Source organism: Euprymna scolopes, unplaced genomic scaffold (assembly GCF_053919585.1).
Source record: "Euprymna scolopes isolate OS-2025 unplaced genomic scaffold, ASM5391958v1 sca1, whole genome shotgun sequence".
NCBI classification, from domain to species: domain Eukaryota; kingdom Metazoa; phylum Mollusca; class Cephalopoda; order Sepiida; family Sepiolidae; genus Euprymna; species Euprymna scolopes.
This window is the reverse complement of record NW_027633102.1, coordinates 321,631-334,130: the sequence shown is the minus strand read 5'-3', so window position 1 is coordinate 334,130 and position 12,500 is coordinate 321,631. Positions and strand designations below refer to the sequence as shown.

Sequence of the window (12,500 nt, the reverse complement as noted above, 5' to 3'; positions counted from 1 at the left end):
TCATAACGGATCCGGCGCCTTTCGGGAAGACTTTCGCCCGCGTCTTAGGACCGACTGACCCGTGCTCGACCGCCGTTGGCACGGAACCCTTCTCCACTTCGGTCTTCGAAGGTCTCGTTCGAATATTTGCTACTACCACCGAGATCTGCACCCGCGGTCGGCTCCACCCGGGCTCGCGCCCTAGGCTTCCGTGCTCGCCGCGGCGCCCTCCTACTCGTCGCGGCATCGTTTCGGCGCGAAAGTTCATCGCTCCTCGCCGCGACGGTCCGGCATCGGTCCGTCGCTCCAGCGCCATCCATTTTCGGGGCCGGTCGATTCGGCAGGTGAGTTGTTACACACTCCTTAGCGGATTCCGACTTCCGTGGCCACCGTCCTGCTGTCTATATCGACCGACACCCTTTCGGGGATCTCATGGGCGTCGCGTTAGGCACCTTAGCCGGACGTTTGGTTCATCCCACAGCGCCAGTTCTGCTTACCAAAAGTGGCCCACTTGGCACTCGCATTCGAGGTGACCAACCGCCCAGCGAAGCGTGCTGGCGGCGGCGGCCGGATGGGTCGGCTCCGTCGTTCGGGAGAGTCGGCCCGTTCCACCCGTTCCGAGTTCGAGAGTAGGTCGAGGCCGTGAACGGCCCCGGGGCCTCCAATCGTTCGCTTTACCGGATGGAATTGCGACGATCGAGCGCCAGCTATCCTGAGGGAAACTTCGGAGGGAACCAGCTACTAGACGGCTCGATTGGTCTTTCGCCCCTACACCCGGTTCCGACGATCGATTTGCACGTCAGAGGCGCTTCGGACTTCCACCAGAGTTTCCTCTGGCTTCATCCCGACCGGGCGTGGATCGCCATCTTTCGGGTCCCTGGTCGCTCGCTACGCCAGAGTCGGCCGAGTCGTACTCGGAAAAAGGGGAAACCGACCCGGGGGTGATGCGCCCGCGCGCAGCGCCTAAACTCGACGACAAAATAGGACTAGTTCAAGCCGCGGGATCTCACCGATGGGCGGAAGGAGGATATGGAAGCTGGCGCCCGGCAATTCCCCTTTTTGGATGATGCGCCGGTCCCCTCTCGGGGAGGAGGGAAAAACAACCGCACGTCAGCCACGAGCCTTCCCTCTCCTATCTCTCTCGGGAAGAGAGAAAAAAGGAAAAGTTGCGGGCACCGCAGCAGCGACGGCGGAAGGCCGAAAACGCCGCGCCGGCGGGATCGGGCACGGCTCGGAGGCGGGTGAGGCGAGGAGAAGACGACGGCACGAGACCGACGACACCCCCCGACGACCCCCGGACGACTTTGCCACGACACCTCTCCCGATCGACGCCCTCCTACACGCTCTCTCGCTTTCGCTTCGCCTTCGGGGTTAGTCAGAGGTGGCCCCTACGACTCGCGAACGGCCAGGACTCCTCGGTCCGTGTTTCAAGACGGGTCGGGTGGGTTGCCGATGCACGTCGCTGACCCGGGGTGGCGGGCGGCTCGAGTAAAAAAGCGTCGCCGAGCGACCTCTCCGGAAACGGAAACGGGCGCGGGCGGGGTTGCCCCCGACAAGAACCCGAAACGTCGGCGAGGTGCGTGACGGCGAGGCCGCGCCAGTCCTATCCCGCCTCTCATCGCGCACGCGCCCGAGACGGTGGGGCGCCTAAGGAGCGACACACAGAGTGCGTCGCCCGCACGCGACTTCCGGCGGGATCAAAACGGACCGGCTCGCCACGTGTAACGGATCGTGTCAGATTTCCTCCGTTCCCGGCAGAAAGGGGCAGTTACGTTCGCGGGCCCGACGGCCGGTGGCCCCCGACTTCACAAGGTGGGAAGACGGGGGTTTTCAGGGTGATGAAACGCCTGCCGCCTACGGAAAAAAACCCGCGTGTTCGACCTGCACGCCGGGAACGGGTCGCGACGACGGACCGGAGGGGAAGTGCGTCCGGTGCCGGCCGCGCGGAGGTCGCGCCGAAGCGCCCGCGCCATGATTACGCCGAGCGATGATGAAGGGGACGGGTGCAGCGGAGTCGCGCGCGGAGGGAGCAGGAGGAAAGAAGAAGCGGCGGCGACGGATGCGGCGGGTTAGGGCCCGGCGGCAGCAGCGATCGAGAGGACGAGTCCCCTCCGTCGCAGCCAACCGACGCAGCCACCTACCGACGCCGCGGTCGTCACCACGTTTCCCTTCCCGCTATCCACGCGGCCCGTCTCCTTCGTCGGCGACGCGGGCACAAAAGCTGGAACCGCGGGGAACGAGTCCCCCGCGGACACGACGAACGACGACCTGTGCCGCGACGGCCTCTCTTTCAAGAACACACATCGAGTTTGGGCTCGAGCCTAGGCAGCACCGGACTGAGTCCCCCCGCGATCGCGGTGAGCGGTCCCACCCGTTTACCCCTGGGCGGTTTCACGTTCTCTTGAACTCTCTCTCCAAAGTTCTTTTCAACTTTCCCTCACGGTACTTGTCGACTATCGGACTCGTCCCGGTATTTAGCCTTGGATGGAGCTTACCACCCGATTTGGGCTGCGTTCCCAAGCAACCCGACTCTCGGATCGAAGGCCGTCGCTCGCCGTCCGCACCGAATGGGCCTGGCACCCGCCGCGGGCGGCCCCGATCGAGGGAACTCCGAACTATGCGAGACGAAAACGAACGGCTGCCTTCGACCCATGCGCCACACGTCCCGAAGCCTTTAACTTGCGACGGGATTCGGCGTTGGGCTTCTCCCGGTTCACTCGCCGTTACTAAGGGAATCCCGGTTGGTTTCTTTTCCTCCGCTTAGCGATATGCTTAAGTTCAGCGGGTCGTCTCGTCCGAGCCGAGGGCGGCGGTTTTTAGTAGAGTGTGGTGTTTGGAGGAGAGGAATCTCGATCGGTACCCTCCGTGTGACGACGGCTGGCCGATATAGCGCCCGTCCGACCGAAAATGAAGAAGCCAACAATTAAAAAAAAGCGTGGGTCCTCCCCATCCGACGTTGCGTTGCCTACGACGCGGCCACCTTTTTACGGTGCGACGGCCGTGCTCGTCGCGCTGCTCGAGGCGTCGCTGAGAGACACCTTCATGAGGCAGAGAGCGAGACGAGCAGGCGGCGCTTACGTCGGCAGTCGGTTAGGTCGGTACTTTTTTTTTGGTCTCCCTTCGGCTGCTTTCGGACAGACTCCTCCTGCTCCTCCTCCACAGTGTTTCTTCACGCGGTCGAAAAGGGAAAAGACTCCGCGGTCTGCCAGCGGGAGACGAAGGAGGAGGCCGGAGAGGGTTTTAAAAAAAAAAAAGACATTGAAAGGAGTCAATTCTTTTTTTATTTTTCTTCCCCCTCGTCACTCGCTCCTGCGACGTCCCGGTTACCACCGTGCCGAGGACCGGGCGGGCACGGGGACGGCAAGATGTCGTTTCGTTAACGGAGAAAGACATGTAACGTTCCGCCTCTCGACCGGACGTGGCCCCGAGACAAGGGATCTCGGGGCCGCAATGTGCGTTCGAGGTGTCGATGTTCACTGAGTCCTGCAATTCGCATCAGTTATCGCGGCTGGCCGCGCTCTTCATCGACGGACGAGCCGAGTGATCCCCCGTCCAGGGTTCAGCACTTGGTTTTTTTATATTAGTTTTTGTTTATATAGATTTAGTAGTGTGCGAGGAGGTCTGTGCGAGGAGGCGTGACGGCATTGCAATGTCGCGAGTAGTTTGTTTTTTTAGCTAGCGGCGGTGGCACAGCGGCTGCAAAAAAACAAAAAAAACGATAAAGCGGCGACAAGGCAAAGAAGAAGCGGCCATCACTTGCGGTGGGCGAAAAAACAAACAGGTGGTAAGACGCGGAAGCAAGCAAGAAGAGCTGGGGCTTTAAAAACCTCCGCGTCACCACAAATCTATCTCTCGCTCCGCCTTTTATAGGTTTGTTTGCGCGCATTCGAGGCGTTGACGCCGACAGACAGAGGAGGTAGGCCGGAAAACAACAAACCAGTCTCGAACGGGAAAACGGTAATGATCCTTCCGCAGGTTCACCTACGGAAACCTTGTTACGACTTTTACTTCCTCTAAACGATCGGGTTCGGTCGTCTTCTCCAGGCATCGAACGCCGAGGCGTAGATGCACGAGTGTCGTGACGGACACGTCGCGCACTGCCCGGCGGCGTCGTCGGCCAGATCCGAGGACCTCACCGGACCGTTCGATCGGTAGTAGCGACGGGCGGTGTGTACAAAGGGCAGGGACGTGATCGACGCGGGCTGTTGACCCGCGCCTACCGGGAATTCCTCGTTCACGGGGTTGGTTACAGGCCCCGATCCCTATCACGGGAGGTGGTTCAGAGGTTTCCCAACCCTCTCGGGCCGGGGCGAAGTCCCCGCTGATACCTCCAGTGTAGCGCGCGTGCGGCCCCGGACATCTAAGGGCATCACAGACCTGTTATCGCTCCGCCTCGTGTGGCTTTCTGCCACCCGTCCCTCTAAGAAGTGCGTGAGAAAACCGACCCGGACCCGAGCGCCACGGAGGACGCCGAGCCCGCCGTAAAAATCACTGACATCGGCGCACTAGTTAGCAGGCCGGAGTCTCGTTCGTTATCGGAATCAACCAGACGGATCGCTCCACCAACTAAGAACGGCCATGCACCACCACCCACCGAATCGAGAAAGAGCTATCGATCTGTCAATCCTACCGGTGTCCGGACCGGGTGAGTTTTCCCGTGTTGAGTCAAATTAAGCCGCAGGCTCCACTCCTGGTGGTGCCCTTCCGTCAATTCCTTTAAGTTTCAGCTTTGCAACCATACTCCCCCCGGAACCGAACTCTGGTTTCCCGCAGGCTACCCGCCGGGTCATGGAAGCGAACGCCGGCGGATCGCCGGTCGGCATCGTTTACGGTCGGAACTACGACGGTATCTGATCGTCTTCGAACCTCCGACTTTCGCTCTTGATCGAGGAAAACGTGCTTGCCACACGCCATCGCTGCAGTTCGTCTTGCGACGATCCAAGAATTTCACCTCTAACGTCGCAATACGAGTGGCCCCGACCGCTCCCTTCGATCATTGCCTCGCCGTAGACGGAGACCGACAGACGTAGACGAGGCCCTCTTCCATCATTCCATGCTTATCGTATGCAAGCTTGAACAGCCCGCTCTGAGCACTCTAATTTTTTCAAAGTGAACGTACCGGCCGCCGCGGACACTCGGTTAAGAGCACCCTTGGAGGAGAAACCGCCGACCGCAACACGCGCGCAGACAAGACACGAAGCAGGGACTCGGAGCGGACCGGGGGGTTCAAAAAAAAAGAGGAACGCGCGGAAAGGGAGAGGGAGAGAAGCGCGGGGGTCAGAGTGCGGGGATGCGAATGAACGCACCCAAACACACACACGTAGCACCCCCCCGTTAGACTACTCCCGGAACCGAACCGACGACCACTTGTTTTTTTTTTCCCGGATCCCGATCACGACCTCCTCGTCCACCTCGCCGGCAGGACCGCGTGGCGGGTATGCTAGCGGTTGACACCGGCGGAAAGGGCCGGGAATGCGAACGGACGACCAAAGTCAACGACGGACGATGGCGCCGCCGCCCCGGGGCCGCTTGCGCGACCACGAACCCGAGTTCGGACTACGAGCTTTTTAACCGCAACAACTTTAATATACGCTACCGGAGCTGGAATTACCGCGGCTGCTGGCACCAGACTTGCCCTCCGGTTGGTCCTCGTTAACGGATTTGAAGTGTACTCATTCCGATCGCGGGGCCTCGACAGAGTCCCGCGTCGTTATTTTTCGTCACTACCTCCCCGTGCCGGGAGTGGGTAATTTGCGCGCCTGCTGCCTTCCTTGGATGTGGTAGCCGTTTCGCATGCTCCCTCTCCGGAATCGAACCCCGATTCCCCGTTACCCGTAGTAACCACGGTAGGCACTTAACCGACCGTCGACAGTTGATAGGGCGGACCCTCGAGAGACCCGTCGCCGGGCGTGAAAGCTCGTGCGATCGACCAGTGAGTTATCCAGAGTCACCAAAGCGGAGCGCGCCGCCCTATGAGCCCCGCCACCGAACGGACCCGCGAGCGGGAACGCCGACGACGGGAGGACGGAATGACGCGCATCGGTCTCAGTCTAATATGTAGCGCCGCGACCCGGAACGGCCGACGCGGGTGCCAGCGCGCGAGGCGTGGCGACGACGGCGCGCCGACCGATCGCGGCCTGTGTCACATGTATTAGCTCTAGAATTGCCACAGTTATCCATCGCCTCCGAGGAGGAATACGGTCCCGAGGATTAGGTCCGGTTCCTGAGCCATTCGCGGTTTCGCCCGTTCTAATGCGTGGCGTGAACTTACACTTGCATGGCTTAAGCTTTGAGACAAGCATATGACTACTGGCAGGATCAACCAGGTATCGTTGGAATTTGGGACTTTGTTTCGACAGAACGACAGACCGACCGACCGACCGACCGACATAAGACAGACAACTACAACGACGGGCACGTGTTTATTTATTTTTCGAGGGGGTTCGCCGTCAGAAGAAGCGCGCTGCCCGCGCTGATGGCCTCTTTTTTGTTTCTCCCCTGACTTGGACCGAGACCGAGACTCAAAGAACGAAAGCGACCAACGTCGACAACAACAACGACAACGGCACCCTTGACAGCGATACATACGACAAACGACAAGCAGCACGACGGCAGTGCACACGGACATCGAGGGTCAAGGTGCAGACTGAACTCGCCGAGGTCGTCGTCATCGTGGTCGCCATCGATTCCGTCTCGTCGTCGTCGTCGTCAACGTCCACGTCACAGCCGGCCGAGAAGAGAGAACAGACGACAGCGTCGACAACAACAACATCGACAACGGCACCCTTGACAGCGATACATACGACAAACGACAAACAGCACGACGGCAGTGCACACGGACATCGGAGGTCAAGGTGCAGACTGGAATCGTCGAGGTCGTCGTCATCGTGGTCGCCATCGATGCCGTCTCGTCGTCGTCGTCGTCGTCTTCGTCGTCGTCGTCATCAACGTACCAACCGACCGAGACGAGAGAGCAAGCAACAACGTCGACAACAACAACGACAACGGCACCCTTGACAGCGATACATACGACAAACGACAAACAGCACGACGGCAGTGCACACGGACATCGGAGGTCAAGGTGCAGACTGAACTCGTCGAGGTCGTCGTCATCGTGGTCGCCATCGATGCCGTCTCGTCGTCGTCGTCGTCTCCGTCGTCGTCGTCGTCGTCGCCAACGTCAACGTCAACATCACAGCCGTCATCGGGGAGGAGCTGGACCAGGGCAGCGGCGGCGTAAATTTTCCCGTCACCTTCGTCGTCGCCTTCGTCGACCGACCGACCGACCGGCGTCGTGTTCGTGCTCGGAAAACCGAGGAGAGACAACGTGCACATGGCGCGTTCTCGCAAGCGGCTCCTCGGTCCGATTTTTTTGGGCGGCTTTTTCGAGCTTTTTTTTTTTTTTCTCACCCTTTCGTCCGTGCGACGGCGAACGTTAGGGGAAAAAAAAAAAAAAAAAAAAAACGACAACAACGCGGCGGACCGGGCGAACAACATCGTCGTCGACACACACGACATTGACGACCGGTCCCCCTTTTCACAATCGCATCGAGATAAAAACGAACGAGTCCGATTCGAGCACCGAGTCGCGAGCGGGAGGACTGTCGGTGCAAGTATCGATCACTGACGTGAGCGCTTCGCCGGACAGAGGATGGCTCATCCGGCAGCCGTGCAAATCGACGGTATGGGAAGAACGAACAAGAAGAGCAACGACTTGATCGGCGGCTTGGGAACTGCGGACGGTGAAAACGGGTTAATCGACTGCGACCACGACTGCTCGATCGATCTTCTTTGGCGCTAACAAAGGTGGAGGTGGCGCAAGAAGGGACTAGCGCTATCACCGTCCACGTATCAGAAGATGCGGCGGCAGACGTCGACGCTTATGCGTTGTCGGACGAGAAGTCGCTGCAGCACGTGTACCGCGAGCGGGACGTCCAAGGTTTTGCCAGACGGAAAGAAATCGGGTGTCAGCGAACGTTCACACGGCTGTGAGATCGGACGCTGACAGGAGTAGGAGGCGGCAGGCAGGCGGCGGTTACGGCGGCGGCGCCTGCTGCTGCTCATCCTCCTGTTTGCTGCGGCGACTTCCAGGACGGGAGAGCATCGAACAACGTACGTATGGTTACAAGGGGATCAGGATCTACATAGTGCATCCCCCGCGGCTATTTTTGTTTGTTTGTTCGCTCGTTCGTTAATTCGTTCGTTCGTTCGTTCGTTCGTTACAATGTACGTTTTTCCGTTCGACGGCGGCAGAGAGCGGCGGCGTTTCTCCCTAATCCGGAGGATTTATCGGTCGCACAGCGATGGGTCGTTCGGCCGATCATCGAAAGATTCGCAGGTAGTGGTTGAATGGCAGAACGGCAGCAACAACAGCGGCGGCTGAGAGCGGCGAACGCTGAGGCGGAAGCAGAAGCTGCAGCAAACGTATCGGCTAAACATGGTGGACATAGATATGGCTGACGACGCGGGTACCACGACGACTATGGAACCAGGAAAAGGAGCCGTTAGTTGTTCCAACATATCGTTCGACACGTCGAGCAGCCCTAGGTCCACGGAGAAGCACACACACGTACCACGTATTATAACCTAACGACGATGAGCGGGCGCACGGTTGGCAGGAACGAAGGCGGCGGATCAAAACAAGTTGGAGCGCGGCGACAGCGATAACGGTGACAGCCCTAGGCGGCGGAGATGCCACTTTCTGACGCCTTTGCGACAAGCCCGTAGAGACGTTCCGGACCACCACGAGGCAAAGAGTCGCTGCTCCGACGAACCGACACACCAAAGTGTGCTTCCTACCGAACATGTTTTATAAAACTTTCAAACTGGAAAACCCCAGAAATGGTGTTGGTATTCGTCCAGACCCACCTCCGACACCTGAAAATGGTGGTCAAAAAAAACGTCGATTATACGAAGCGACATTTCTGGTCGGCGATTTTCCAGTTTTACGCCTACTGCCACATGGGGATGTCGGTAGGCGTCGCAAAGTGCCTTCTCGACGCCTAGGCACACCAGGACTTTGTCATTTTTTTCCCCCTCGACATTCCTGGTCCGGTCTATTCCGATTTTACACCTACCGCCATGTGGGGGTGGCAGTAGGCGTCGAAAAGTGCCTTCTCGACCGCTAGCGACACCACTACTTTATCGAGCTCTGGAGGCCCGCACACCGACCCGGGGGCCGCGGAGTCGACCCCGGGGGCCTCCTGGCGTCGCCGCCGCTCACTTGGACGCCTTCCGCAACCTGTGGTCCCGCTCGGGGCCGCCGGGAGCCTCGCCGACCTGACCGGTGTCGGTAGGCGTCTGGAAGCGCCCGGCCGACCTGGACGAGGTCCCCCTGGCCCCCGGGGGACACCCCTTAGTTGGATGGGGGTGCTGTCCCGGGCACACATGCAACCCGCGGCCGCCTACCGACAGCCCCCTTCGCTCGATCGCTACTCCTTTCCAACATATGTCGGAGAAGCCGGGCGGTTGTGAAACCCCAGAAATGGTGTTGGTATTCGTCCAGACCCACCTCCGACACCTGAAAATGGTGGTCAAAAAAAACGTCGATTATACGAAGCGACATTTCTGGTCGGCGATTTTCCAGTTTTGCGCCTACCGCCATGTGGGGGTGGCAGTAGGCGTCGAAAAGTGCCTTCTCGACCGCTAGCGACACCACTACTTTATCGAGCTCTGGAGGCCCGCACACCGACCCGGGGGCCGCGGAGTCGACCCCGGGGGCCTCCTGGCGTCGCCGCCGCTCACTTGGACGCCTTCCGCAACCTGTGGTCCCGCTCGGGGCCGCCGGGAGCCTCGCCGACCTGACCGGTGTCGGTAGGCGTCTGGAAGCGCCCGGCCGACCTGGACGAGGTCCCCCTGGCCCCCGGGGGACACCCCTTAGTTGGATGGGGGTGCTGTCCCGGGCACACATGCAACCCGCGGCCGCCTACCGACAGCCCCCTTCGCTCGATCGCTACTCCTTTCCAACATATGTCGGAGAAGCCGGGCGGTTGTGAAACCCCAGAAATGGTGTTGGTATTCGTCCAGACCCACCTCCGACACCTGAAAATGGTGGTCAAAAAAAACGTCGATTATACGAAGCGACATTTCTGGTCGGCGATTTTCCAGTTTTGCGCCTACCGCCATGTGGGGGTGGCAGTAGGCGTCGAAAAGTGCCTTCTCGACCGCTAGCGACACCACTACTTTATCGAGCTCTGGAGGCCCGCACACCGACCCGGGGGCCGCGGAGTCGACCCCGGGGGCCTCCTGGCGTCGCCGCCGCTCACTTGGACGCCTTCCGCAACCTGTGGTCCCGCTCGGGGCCGCCGGGAGCCTCGCCGACCTGACCGGTGTCGGTAGGCGTCTGGAAGCGCCCGGCCGACCTGGACGAGGTCCCCCTGGCCCCCGGGGGACACCCCTTAGTTGGATGGGGGTGCTGTCCCGGGCACACATGCAACCCGCGGCCGCCTACCGACAGCCCCCTTCGCTCGATCGCTACTCCTTTCCAACATATGTCGGAGAAGCCGGGCGGTTGTGAAACCCCAGAAATGGTGTTGGTATTCGTCCAGACCCACCTCCGACACCTGAAAATGGTGGTCAAAAAAAACGTCGATTATACGAAGCGACATTTCTGGTCGGCGATTTTCCAGTTTTGCGCCTACCGCCATGTGGGGGTGGCAGTAGGCGTCGAAAAGTGCCTTCTCGACCGCTAGCGACACCACTACTTTATCGAGCTCTGGAGGCCCGCACACCGACCCGGGGGCCGCGGAGTCGACCCCGGGGGCCTCCTGGCGTCGCCGCCGCTCACTTGGACGCCTTCCGCAACCTGTGGTCCCGCTCGGGGCCGCCGGGAGCCTCGCCGACCTGACCGGTGTCGGTAGGCGTCAGTCAAACTTGCTTAAGAGGCAAAGCCTCCTCACACCTTAAGAGAGTCACAGTTAGTCCCGCCGTTTACCCGTGGTCGTCGTCGGGGGTGCCGGTCGGTGTGTTTCGGCGTGTTTCTTTCTTACTTTAGCTCGCTCCTATAAGCTAACTCAGCAGCCCTGCTAAAATCAATTTATCATTATTTTCAATCTATCGAAAATCTTAATTTATTATTATTTTCCAACTATCGAAAATCTTAATAGAGTTGGGGTTTTTTGTTTGTTTTTTTTTTTAAATTCCATTGTAACAACAGACAGCCAGCCAGCAGCATGTGGTGTCGGTAGGCGTCTGGAAGCGCTTGAGGAGGCAGAGGAGTTGGCAAGCTCGCTAAACTGCCCGCTGGTGTGGTGGTGTCGGTAGAGGCGTCTTGAATATACCCGGTCGCTCGATCGACGACGACGACGGCTAGGTGGCCGAGGAGAGGACTACCTACCTACCTACCTACCTACCTACCTAGCTAGCTAGCTAGCCGAATAGCCGTGGTAGTCGTCAGTCAAACTTGCTTAAGAGGCAAAGTCCCGCCGTTTACCCGTGGTCGTCGTCGGGGGTGCCGGTCGGTGTGTTTCGGCGTGTTTCTTTCTTACTTTAGCTCGCTCCTATAAGCTAACTCAGCAGCCCTGCTAAAATCAATTTATCATTATTTTCAATCTATCGAAAATCTTAATTTATTATTATTTTCCAACTATCGAAAATCTTAATAGAGTTGGGGTTTTTTGTTTGTTTTTTTTTTTAAATTCCATTGTAACAACAGACAGCCAGCCAGCAGCATGTGGTGTCGGTAGGCGTCTGGAAGCGCTTGAGGAGGCAGAGGAGTTGGCAAGCTCGCTAAACTGCCCGCTGGTGTGGTGGTGTCGGTAGAGGCGTCTTGAATATACCCGGTCGCTCGATCGACGACGACGGCTAGGTGGCCGAGGAGGAGGACTACCTACCTACCTACCTAGCCGAATAGCCGTGGTAGTCGTCAGTCAAACTTGCTTAAGAGGCGGCAAAGTCCCGCCGTTTACCCGTGGTCGTCGTCGGGGGTGCCGGTCGGTGTGTTTCGGCGTGTTTCTTTCTTACTTTAGCTCGCTCCTATAAGCTAACTCAGCAGCCCTGCTAAAATCAATTTATCATTATTTTCAATCTATCGAAAATCTTAATTTATTATTATTTTCCAACTATCGAAAATCTTAATAGAGTTGGGGTTTTTTGTTTGTTTTTTTTTTAAAATTCCATTGTAACAACAGACAGCCAGCCAGCAGCATGTGGTGTCGGTAGGCGTCTGGAAGCGCTTGAGGAGGCAGAGGAGTTGGCAAGCTCGCTAAACTGCCCGCTGGTGTGGTGGTGTCGGTAGAGGCGTCTTGAATATACCCGGTCGCTCGATCGACGACGACGGCTAGGTGGCCGAGGAGGAGGACTACCTACCTACCTACCTAGCCGAATAGCCGTGGTAGTCGTCAGTCAAACTTGCTTAAGAGGCGGCAAAGTCCCGCCGTTTACCCGTGGTCGTCGTCGGGGGTGCCGGTCGGTGTGTTTCGGCGTGTTTCTTTCTTACTTTAGCTCGCTCCTATAAGCTAACTCAGCAGCCCTGCTAAAATCAATTTATCATTATTTTCAATCTATCGAAAATCTTAATAAAT

At 58.6% G+C, this 12,500-nt stretch overlaps 2 non-coding genes and 1 pseudogene across 2 annotated transcripts in view; all 3 read right to left on the bottom strand.

The window, feature by feature from the left end:
- The window catches only part of LOC145273130 (large subunit ribosomal RNA), a 5,728-nt gene extending 2,940 nt beyond the window's left edge, over window positions 1-2,788 (bottom strand). The window contains exon 1 of the ribosomal RNA XR_013866163.1: window positions 1-2,788. This exon is cut by the window's left edge and continues 2,940 nt beyond it. This is a non-coding gene — a ribosomal RNA (large subunit ribosomal RNA).
- A 593-nt stretch (window positions 2,789-3,381) lies between these two features.
- LOC145273333 (5.8S ribosomal RNA) lies at window positions 3,382-3,539 on the bottom strand. The gene has a single exon (XR_013866328.1). It is a non-coding gene; the product is annotated as a 5.8S ribosomal RNA (ribosomal RNA).
- A 398-nt stretch (window positions 3,540-3,937) lies between these two features.
- On the bottom strand, window positions 3,938-6,308 carry LOC145273437 (small subunit ribosomal RNA; annotated as a pseudogene).
- Window positions 6,309-12,500: the final 6,192 nt, after the last annotated feature.